The sequence below is a fragment of the Thunnus albacares genome, chromosome 8, assembly GCF_914725855.1.
Source record: "Thunnus albacares chromosome 8, fThuAlb1.1, whole genome shotgun sequence".
Classification (NCBI taxonomy): Eukaryota; Metazoa; Chordata; class Actinopteri; order Scombriformes; family Scombridae; genus Thunnus; species Thunnus albacares.
Genome location: NC_058113.1, coordinates 23,243,029 through 23,252,062, shown reverse-complemented (window position 1 = coordinate 23,252,062; position 9,034 = coordinate 23,243,029). Strand labels below are relative to the sequence as shown.

Sequence of the window (9,034 nt, the reverse complement as noted above, 5' to 3'; positions counted from 1 at the left end):
CACACAAAAGCAAACTAGCTAACTTTAATTGTTGATGCAATACAGCTTCACATTCATCAAATCCTAAACATCCAACACTACTCTCATTTGTCTTTTTAGCTGTTTATCAGACTATACAGAGAACAGAATATAATAGGCTCACTGTTGCTTTAACTTTGAATGTGAGGCATGCTAGTTGGCCTCTAGCATGCTAGCAAATTGCTCGTGGCACCACCTCACCACAGTCAGATTATAATCAGTGAAGACACGGATACATGCAAGTCTAAAATTTTGTAAAATGTGTGCTAAACATTTCTATGACATAGAGCCGCATTTTGTCTCTGTAGTTTTTTTACAACTGCTTCTAGATGTTAAGAGAAAAACCCCCATCTTGCTAATCACACACCTTTAAGCATTAAAGTCAGTGCTTTCTGTGTATGCTCAGATCTAAAATTCTTCAATTTAAGCATGCTTTTTTAATCTACAAGGCCTCCTACGTGTTTGTGCTCTTTTAAATATACTGTGGAAATTACTGTTTGTAGCCTCAGGATTTGGTTCTCATATTTCACCCTCAGGTCAGAACTGAAATGTGCCAAAAGTGCCTCCATGAGCTCTGCTTCATCCAGGCTAATGGCTCAAAGCAGCAGGATCTGCTCTCCAGGTGAGTTTAACCTGAGTTGAAGAATCATATGGCAAGCTCAACAAAGAGCCGACCTTCCTTTGTTAACTGAAGATTTAAATAGGCTTGTCTCATATGAACCTATTTCATACTGGACTACCGCCAAGTGCAACAAGTACATACAACATTTTAAATTGCTCTCTTTCATGCAGCTTAAATTGTATTTTTTGTTTTGCATGTTGTTGTACTTTGTTAATTTGCGGTCTATGTTTTTGCCTTGAAAAAGAAATGATTAGTCTCAGTGGGGTTACCTGTTTTGATGACTGTTACATTAATCACATTTCAAATGAAACCTGTCAGTAAAATGGTAATGTATCAAATTTCCCCTTAATTAGTCAAAGTTCTATAAGATTGTTGTACATGTACTGTAGGAAATATGTAAGTTATTAAATTTGAAATAAAAAAATATAACACTGCAAAATTGAGGGGGAAATTCAAAAGAATGTGCTATCACAAGCTAATACAGAAGTATGGGCACTTTTCATGCATAAAATTTGTGCAGGGGTGCATGCATACATGCATGCGTGTGTGTGTTTACTGTGCAAGTTCATTCAGTGTGTGTGTGTGTGTTCCTGTGTGTGCTCTACGTGATGGCATCTTTGTCCCCTCTCTCTCGCCCTCTCCCTCTACTGTCTACTGTATGTGAATGTGTCATAGAGGAGACGTTAGGACCCTGCCTGCTGATTTATTCATGATATGACTTTTAATATCATTTACTGGGACATGGGAGTCTGCATCACAAATAGGCCTGCAGGCACCTTTGTGTGCCGGCGTGCATGTGTGTGACAGAGAAAGAAAGAGGCAGAATACTCTTAAATATGCACATTTGTGTACGTGTGGGTGAATTGGTGGGCATGTGCAGGTATACATGTGTGTATTGGCACATGCACGTGCAATTTAATTTGTGTGCGAGGACATACAGGATTTATTGTTCGCCAGGGATGAAATCGTGACAAATTGTGTTTGTGACAAAATATGTTTGGGCCAGTGAAGAGGTGGACCTCATGATGATTGCCTATAATAGTGTTGTGATTGAGTTATCGGACAACAGTAGGAAGTCATTGTGTAATGGGCAATAGCTAGCGATGGGGGCCGATACCAATCTGTTTAGCAGCATAGAGTGTGGAGAGGAATGTAGGAGGAGGTGTCTAGTTTCTATGGTGGGTGACTGTTTTGTCAGCCATCGTGCATGTTTTCTTGTCTGTGTGTATGTGTTTTCATTTGATTTATTGCTATGTATTTGTCAGTACATGTTTGACAGTAACAGTAGCAAAGCCACCGAACGCTGTCAAGACCCACGTAAACCTGCAGCCAATGTAAAGTTAGTTTTACCTACTGTATGTTTAAATCCAGTTTCCACCACATTCACATTCTTACAAGATTGATGGATAACATTTAAGAACCACAACAACACACTCAACATATATTTTTTGACAATTAGCTCCATATCTTTGCAGAGGTTTTTTTTTTTTGTCTAACCATACTTATTAGTGACTATAATTAAATGATGAGGAATAGGTGGGTGGATGGAACAGGAGGCAGACAGAGAACGGGGCGGCTGGAAAGCGTGATTTAATTTGGTTATGATCTAATTTGCTTTGATTAAAAATGTATGCAAATCCCTCTTAGCATAAGGGATCAGTGAGAAGAGGCGACACCTCTCTTGCGCTTTCTCTCTCTCTCTCTCTCTTTCTCTCTTGCTACCGCTGTAACTCCCTCCTCCTCCTCTTCTCCTTCCAGTCCTCCTCCTCCCTCTGTCTGTGGCCACTAAAGTGAGATGTGTGAATTAGAGAGCTCAATGTGTACATGTGTGCATGTGTTGTTAAAGGTGTATTCTCTTTTTAAAACCATGAGAGGAACCCACTCACATTGGGTGTTATTGCACCTCATATCTATTGGCTGAGTGTCTGCTACAGGCTGGCTCTGGGTGTGAGCTGTTCCTGTGGGTGTGTGCTTGTTTGGCCTGACCCCGTCTGCCAGTGAGCCCTGTGTAGGAGTGACTTTGCCAAGCCGCCCCTGTCTCCCTGAGGTTGATCCTCCCCACAGCCCGACACTGAAGGTCACACTGCTGAACACCAACCCTGCTTTTCATTTTCCTTCATTTCTTGTGGATCTTTCTGTCTTCTCAGTCTCTTATACAAACACATGCATGCATGCGAACTGCCATACCCTCCACCTCTGTCCAGTTTGTCCTCTGTACTCCCGGCCACCAACAACCTTCAGCTGGAGAAACAAGCTTTACACACAGTGTACATGTGCACCTGTGTTGTGAAAGTCTTTGTGTGTGTCTCTGTGTGTGTTTTACAGCTACTCTCCATTGTGTGTGTGTGTGTGTATGTGTTTGTGATTCTATTCCATTGTGTCTATATAAGGAGCAGGCCATCTAGGTAACTGCATCTATTTGCATGGAGGCTCAGAGTATTCATGTCACTCTCAATTTCTCCCCGTCTCTGCACTCTCTCTCAGCCTGTCACCACTGCCTCTCCAAGTTTACTGTAATGAACTCTGGTTTGCCTCTGTGCTCCCGTCCTCTTTTCTCTCTCTCTCCCTCTCTCTCTCTCTCACTCTCTTGCTCGTCTGACTCCAGCCAGCCAGGCAGCAAGCCAGTCAGACGTTTAATCAGACATCCAGCTTTTCCGTCAGGCATCCAGCCATACAGGCAGCCAGCATACCTATCAGTCATCTAACCTGCTCCAGTTTGACTCTAACTTCAGTCAGCCAGCCAGTTAGCCAGGTGAGTCAGTTAGCCAAATATCATGTCAGGAGAATGACTAACTAGTTGGTCAGCAAGTCGTAAAACCGGTGAGTCAGTTAGATAGTCAGTTAAACTGAAAAGACTGGTTGTACATAGTTGGTCCATTCCAGTCTGAAGCCAATTTAGGTTAACAGTTAGATATAATAAAATACAGTGTGGCATTTAAGGACATTCACTGTTTGAATTTTGATCCAGTTTCTGCCTGTTGTTCGCATTAAGATTATTTTAAATGTTTTTATTTCAAGACCAGAATTCGGACATCATGCAATGGTTTTTTAAGTTCAATTTAAAAAAAAAAAAACTGGCCAGAAGCAAATTGTAAAATAATGCTGCGTCTGCCATTAGGGAGATGGTTTTCAGATCATCGGATTTCCGTGCAGTGTCACCTGAAGTTCACCTGCAGCTTGTGAAGTTCTCCTCTGGCTGCTCTCTGCACAGCTTTACCGTCCAAGTCTCGGTCAGTGCAAATTGTTGATGGGTGGCTGTTCATGCTGGATTTTGGACTTTAAGGGTGTTTTCAGGCCTGCATTGCTTAGTCTGGTTGAATTGGACTCTGGTTCGTTTTTCCCCTTGATATGATTCGTTTGGGCAGATCTGAACACAGCAATTGTACTTGGTTGTCAACCTCAACAACCATATTGGATTTAGAGGAAGTGGTCTCAGTGTGGTCTCAAATGAATTCTGGGTTGGTTGGTCTATGGTGGGAACAGAGGATGAGCGAAAACAACAGTTGCTAGCAGCTGGCCGGATAATGAATCAAGGTCCATCCTGGAGTAGTGACAAAGTATGTTGCCTCCTTGATATTTTGGCACCTTCTTTAGGACCTTCTTTGTGTGGTTACATTATCGCTCATTCATTCATTCTCACTTAGCTTTCATTTTTTCATGTGTGAAAAGAAACTGAACCAAGGGGAAAACACAACAAGTTTGCCAACCCATCCACTGATTCAGACCAGAGCAAACAAACCATAGGTTTGAAAACACCCTAAGTCAACTTATTTTCCAATCTTTACTTACTTTCTTGTTCAATATGAGATCCTTTCTGCCTTTAAAGACCAAAAAAATCTGTATGTTGGTTGGAGGTTGGTTGTACTGTAGTTGGTTGGTTGGAAGTAGGTTGTTAGAAGTGGGGTGTTTAGTCTTTGTGTGAAGTTAAGGTCTGTTCCTGTTCCAGTAATCAGTCAGTCATGTCAGTCAGTTTGTTAAGTCAGTCTGTGAGATAGTAAATCAGGCAGTTTGTTAAGTCAGTCTGTGAGTTAGTAAATCAGGCAGTTTGTTCACTGAGTCAGTCAGTCAGTCAGTCAGTAACTCATCCATTCATCAAGTCAGTCAGCCATCCAGGCTGTGTCTGCTCTCTTACATAAGCAGGGCGACAGATGCTGAATCATCAGCTGCCCGCTGGAATGCTCTCTCTACCCAGAGGGTGCCAGGAGGAAAGACAACACACACACACATACACACACATGCAAACACACACTCATGAACTCCCTCAAAGACACATACACATACATCCGCTAACTGTACGCATTCATGCAAACATTGCGCACACACTGGCATGCATGTACAAACACACATGCAATCGTTGCATGTTACGCACTATTTCACATGAGACTCACTCCTCATGATTGAACTCCAGAGGGCAGATAGTAGAAGAGAGAGAAGAAGAAGAGAAGGAAACACAGGGGTGAGAGAGAGAACGAGAGGCTGAGAGTGTGAGACAAAAAGAGGGAGAGAGAAAGAGAGAGGGTGGCAGATAGACTGACAGAGAGTTCAAGAGAAAGAGAGAGAGAAGAGAGGAGAGTGAGATCTTCCCTCAGCTGTCTGTGAAGGTTTTGATGTGGTTTAAAAGGTTTTTCATGTTACGCAACTTTGAAGATGAAGCGTTTGATGTTTAGTTTGCTAGTTTGTTAGCTATTGGATTAATCTCTCTACCTTCTACCCCTTTCCCACTGCAATTTATCTGATTAGTGCTAGGAGCTTGCGTCACCCTCCTTTGCCTTTGTCTAGAACTAGAAGGGTGTTTTTCAGAAACTTGGCACCTATCATCTATTTATGGGAGAAGCAATTGAAACTGGAATAACGGTCCTATTTGCCTGCCTGTCTAGCCTTTCAAAAACACGACTGAAATGCTGATGGAACAATGACAACTATTTCTCCCTTTTTTTCCCTCTCATCTACCCATTTCTCTCACTACCTCTTCCAATCTCGCCTCTCCACGTCCCCTCAGCATGGGTGATTCATTTGTCTCCAACACAATATAGCACAACATGGGCTCACCACCGTCCATATTGCCACAATGCTTATTTGTCGAACGCCCAGGATTTCATAAATGTATTTCCACACTCTCTCCTTCGAGCGTTTTCCTTCCCTGCCCTTCGTCTTTTCCCCTTTTTTCACTTATTCCCTTTCCTGTACTGCAGTAACACACACTTTCCCAGTTTCTCCCCCTATCTCCCTCTCTCTCTCTCTCTCTGTTTTTCATCCCTCTCTCTTTCCCTCTCTCTCATCAGACGAATGTAAGAATAGAACAGGGGAAGCCCTCTCACCTCTCCCTGCACGCCGGCTAATTAGCATATTCATGAGAGGTTCCATAAATTATACATGAGATCCGGAGGGGAAACAGAGGCAGAAGAATGAGACGCGGACACACATTCTTGCACACACACACACACACACACACACACACACATACACACACACGCACTCCCATATGCAGGTATGCTGCTTGCACACACAAATAAACACACACGCATATAGACACATCCTCACTTTCTCTTCCTCTCACACCCTCTCTCAATCACACAACACAGACGGAGAGATACAGGCAGGTAATTGGTGAGAAAGAGTGTGTGGTACAGTACATTGGCAGTGTGCAGGGGAGACGGCATACGCAATATTGAAAGGGAGAAGTAGAAGTCACTCTCAGTCAAACAGAAAATGCAGTGCACACACCGGCAGAATACTCAGGCTGCCTGCATTTTTCTCCACACTGTCTTACTGGAAAGTAAGAAGGTTTAGGCGCTAAGTAAGGTTAATGCAGCTAAGGTTAATGCTAAAAGGAAGCTGCAGAAAAGAGAGTGGTAGATTAAGACAGATTTTGAGGTCATATTATAACCAATAAGAGGGAAAGCTGAAAGGCCATAAGGTTTCTGAGATTTCTATTCTAAAATGTAACATCCATGTTAGAGAAAAAAATCCCTGCTTGAAGTTTTTGTATGCAATTAAAACAACAAAAGTTCAGCTGGTTGTTGCCTTTTTTGTCAAGCAAGAGTCTATAAGTTACGTACCATCCCTCAAACTCTCCCATATTTGTTTTAAATCCAATTAATGTGTTTTTCTCTCTTACATGATGGATATCCAAATTTGGAGCCAGACTCTGACTCAGCATGCTGACGGATGACTAAGACATCTTTATCCACATATATCATATTTACATATGGTCCAAAATAAATGTAATGAGATGAAAGCTGACGGGAGGTTGGAATACTTCCAAGACATGAGCTCTTTTGGATGAAAGGGTTTTCTTAAGTCAGGAGAATAAAAACGCATCCATTGCACTCCATGGCAGCATCACTTAAAAAGCTCATATTTCTTGGGGAGTTGTAGTCGCCTAGTGGTTAAGACGTATACCATACACTGTGATTGCAATGCCCCCAGTTCGATTGCAGCTGGGGACCTTTTTGCATGTCATTATCCCTTTTTCTTTCCTCTTGTTTCCTGTCGCTTCTCAGCTGCTCGTTATCGAATAAAGACAAAAAAAAAAAAAAAAGCTTGAAACAGGATCGAGGAAATAAAGACTAATACAATTGTGGAAACGTAGGTTAAGTTTTGAAGACTGGAGATTGAATAGTGCAAAAAAGCAAATTCATCATATAAGTACTGTACATAATATTAACAAAAAAAAAACTACACAAGGTACAAAAGGACTAGTCGAGGGCAGGGTTGATGGAAAAAAAATGTGCTCTTAAAAATATACCAAGGCAACTCCTGTTTGTGACAACATAGTAAAAGCCATCACTCACTCCTTTGTCCTTTTTGGAGTTAGTTATTGCTAACACACCCTTGTGCAGAAGACGTACAGATACCATCACATTCTCAGAGGAATAGAGAATTCTCACACTGCAGATGCTTTCGGATCAACAAACAACTTTTATATTTAAAAAGATTCCAAGATGACATCTTTGAAAGTCAGATTGTAAAATTCTTTGTTGTTGAGCAGCTCACTTGGAAGTCAAGGATTTTGGATTCTTCAGGGCAATTAAGTTTTTATCACACCAGAGGCACCAAACTGATGGGCCTACAGGCTTCCTCGTTCAAGTAACATGCAAGCAGAAACATATTAAGGTGCCTGATATCCACAAATCTATTGAACTTACAACAGAACCATTTACACATGTACGAATAAAAATGTGTTTGATTCCATAATATTATATCTCCCACACTGACTGCTGTTAAAAATGAATACATTAAAAAACAAATCAGACACCAGAATACATTTTCCTTTAAAATATTGTGAAATGGCTACATATAATTTTAACAACATCAACCAAGCATTAAAATGGCAAGCAGCTCTTACACACATTACACGTACTAGGTGTTAATTGCTTGCTATCTGCATTTAAAAGGCGTGGACTTGCCCCGATACCTTTCTTCAATAAAACTGATTTAGTCTTTACTGAGTCATAATTGAATTGTATATTTGTTGCCTCATTTGCACTTATTTGAAGAACTGCAAACAAGTGACAGTATGTTGGATAACATACTATGGATACCTGCACAGTTATGTGACAGTTATGTGACATCATAATTCTACTTGATTTGCATTAAGTAAAATAAGCTTTTAAGGCTCAGGAAATGAGTAGATTTGATTTGAGCAAGATGTCGATAATGCTGTGCAGTGTAGCTTCTAGATCCATATGGCACTCTTAACCAGGCTGCTAGGCATTACTGGATGATAAAAGTTCTATTGAAATGATGTGGGTATGTAGAACCACAGCCTGTAGTGGAGGCAAGTGATTTCAGAGGGTTGCTATACATGACAGTATGCTAAAGTGTGTGATGTTACAGCTAAAAGATTTCCCCTCTAGCTTGCATAATGCTCTGTCACCCTCATAGTTATAATACATATTCTAGCCCGTGGATTGATGGTAGGGATCCTGCCATACATGCTTAAGTGCTTATGACAATTAGCTGATTCTGGGTGGTTTGGATCTAATTGAAACACAAGGGATTGCGAGTGATTGAGATTTGCTTTTCCGGTGTGGATGGAATATTCATGAACATGTTGCCAGGACTTATCCTGCTCAACCAAGTTCTTCAGTGTTTGCCCGAGAGTATCTTGCTTTTCATTCATCCGTCCATTTCCTGGAACCATTAGTCTCTTGATATAGAAACAGATGCAGAGGTTGATCTATATGTTGTGATGAGTTTGTGTGTGTGTGTGTGATATTTTGCATGACGTTACTGTGCATGTGATGTTTTTCATGAATGTGTGCATCCTAATTTTGGTGATTTTCACATTTTCAGTTGAACGAATCAAGCTAAAAACAAGGCTTATTTACTTAAAACCATTGGTAGATTTGCAGTATATGATGGGGCAAAAGGACAGAAAGCATGAGGGAA

At 41.2% G+C, this 9,034-nt stretch overlaps 1 long non-coding RNA gene across 1 annotated transcript; it reads left to right on the top strand.

The window, feature by feature from the left end:
- The first annotated feature begins 560 nt into the window (after positions 1–560).
- On the top strand, positions 561–3,893 carry LOC122986812. The gene is made up of 3 exons (XR_006404391.1): positions 561–640; positions 3,246–3,392; positions 3,759–3,893. It is a non-coding gene; the product is annotated as an uncharacterized LOC122986812 (long non-coding RNA).
- Positions 3,894–9,034: the final 5,141 nt, after the last annotated feature.